This window comes from Myotis lucifugus, unplaced genomic scaffold (genome assembly GCF_000147115.1).
Source record: "Myotis lucifugus unplaced genomic scaffold, Myoluc2.0 scaffold_440, whole genome shotgun sequence".
Classification (NCBI taxonomy): Eukaryota; Metazoa; Chordata; class Mammalia; order Chiroptera; family Vespertilionidae; genus Myotis; species Myotis lucifugus.
Window position 1 is genome coordinate 536,158 of NW_005871488.1, and position 2,439 is coordinate 538,596.

Consider the following 2,439-nt stretch of genomic DNA (forward strand, 5'->3'; position numbering starts at 1 on the left):
CCGGGCACACATCAGTGGACCCGGACGCTCAGGTCCTCCTGTGACCCTCCCTTGATGACTTGAAAGCAGGACGCTTCGGGGAGCCTGTGGTCTTGCTGCGTGTGCTCTTCTCTCAGCTTTGGGGTCACGTGGCACCTAGAGGGGACCGAGGGCAGCCGAGGCCTCGGCAGTGACAGGTGGGCCAGTGGGACCCGCGGCTTTGCTCCCCGTGCCCGCTTCCCAGGCTGCGCAGGACCTGCTGGCCTCTCCCGTCCCGCCTCGCAGGGGCCGTCAGCAGCCCCCGCCAGCGCGGCCCAGCGGCCGTGTTCGGGATGGCCGCTGCTCCCTGGGTGCGTTTTAAACACACTTCCGAACCCTGTTCATTTTGCCTTTGATGGGGAGGCGGCCTTCTGGGCTTTTCCTTCAAGAGATGCAGATTTAATGGACTGTGATTTTTCTCCAGGTCTGCTGTTTGGGGAAAAAAAAAAAAAAGGCAGCATTAAAAAAGCAACTCAATTTCTATTTGCTCAGGGAAAGAAAAAAATCTGCTTGCTATTCAGGCCCTAGATTTTCCTGGGAGATTGGTGTACTTGCCTGCCAAGATGTTAGCTAAAGGAAAACACATTTGCTATAGATCAGAAATATTTATCCTTTTCTGGGCAGGAGACCCAGAGAGCTTCATCCGAATGTACAGCACCTGGAAATCCGAGTGCGTTCCATCGCTGGCGCTGCGGGCACCCGCGCAGGCAGTTTCGGGGAGCTGCAGGCCCAGGGGAGGAGTTGAGTGAGGCTGCTGGGGTGGGCGGGGTGTATAGGTCAAGGGTCAAGAAGCCTGAATCCCAGGCGGGAAGCAAGGGGTCAGCCAGGACAGCAGAGAGGGTCCCCTGGTGGCCTTACCCGCAAGCTAGCTTTGTCTCAGGACAGAGCACGGTGACCTTGCCCTGCGTGTATGCCCTTGGAGCAGGGTCGGGACTGAGGACGGTGGGCGACTTGGGCCAACCCCACGCCTGCTTCTTGACAATTCAGAAGGCACCCCAGCTTCTGCTAAGCTCCATACCATCACCCAAAAGAGGACAGCCCCATCTTTTAGAACCTTCTTGCAAACTTACCAGGTTTGTCTTCGGTTGCTGCCGACGAGTGAGAGATGCAGTTCATACATAATTGAGCATCTAATCATTGCTTCTTCCAGAGGGCAGGCTGCATCCCGGACCAGCGATGCTCAACCGGGTGCCCCGAGAATGTCTAACACGTGCGGTACCTGACTATGCAGTCAGGGGCACGCACCTCCTTCCCCTGAGATTGTTGAATGAAAAAATGACAACGGCCAGCACAACAATAGCTGTCCGGGGTGAATGGGTGTGAATGAACCAGAAGTTTACTGTTTTTTTGTCAGATCAGCAAAAAACACGTTTTTGGTGTGTCACAGAACATTAGTGACTGGTCTCTTTGTCAGGGGATGGAAGAGGTTGGAAATCGCCGCGCTGGTGAGAGACGGGGCCGGGCCCAGGAGTGCGCTCACAAGCTGTAATTAGCAGGTTTACTCATTGGCTCGTCATTCCTCGCTCGTTATTTTTAGGTTCACTTGATTCCTGCCGTTGCACTCGGGGTTCTGTGGGGAGAGGATCCAGTTCAGGATGCGGGGGGGGGGGAGCAGGGGGGAGCAGGAATTCCTTGCAACACCAGAGCCCCTTCTAAGATCTTTGGGACCCCAATCTCCATTCATAGGAGTGGTTTGCACTGACCACCGGCTGGCGTCCACCCTGCATGGAACTGGCAGGGCCTGAGTCCAAGCTGACATCTGGCCTGTCGTCCCGGGGCCGCGGGCACCCCGGGGTGGGAGCAGTCCCCTGCGCCTCGGCTCCTCCCACACTGGGGTCTCCGGGGACCCTGCCAGGAGTGGCGTGATGATGGCGTGTCTGTCAGGGAGGTTTGCTGACAAGGACTTCATTAGGCAGAGGCCACTCCTGTCACAGGGGTTCAAACAGAATTCCTCCTGGAGCTCCGGGAAAGGCTGCAGGTCCCGGGATTGATGGCGGCTGGTGTCTCCGGCGTCTATTTCGGTCTGTTCGGAAGCGCCTCCGCTATCATTTAATCTCGGGTGGATGAAAGCCCCTTTGCTGTCCCTGGGAACGGAGCACTTCGCCATGTCCCCTGGGCCAAGGCCGGCTCTCAGCGCCACCCTGCCCTTCCCTGGGGAGGGGCAGGGGTGCTTCCCTAGTTTGGGGTTCAGGGGCCTCTCAGAGAAGGAGCTGAGCCCCGGGGTCCGGGGGAGCTCAGGGAGTGAGGACACTGGGCACTCGCTCCACAGGGACCGGAGCGCATGGTGATCCGAGCTCAGCTAGGAATGGAAGTGACTGAGTGGGATCTGCTGGGAAGTGTCATGCGTTTTCATGTGTTATCTTGGACATTTCTCGCCGCTCACGCTCAGGAAAGACTGTCAGGGCTGAAGAGAGGTGTGTG

The 2,439-nt window shown here is 57.6% G+C and overlaps 1 protein-coding gene across 1 annotated transcript in view; it reads left to right on the forward strand.

Annotated features, from left to right (window-relative positions):
* Positions 1 to 2,439, forward strand: part of CAMTA1 (calmodulin binding transcription activator 1) — a 668,603-nt gene that overhangs the window by 494,184 nt on the left and 171,980 nt on the right. The window lies entirely within an intron of this gene.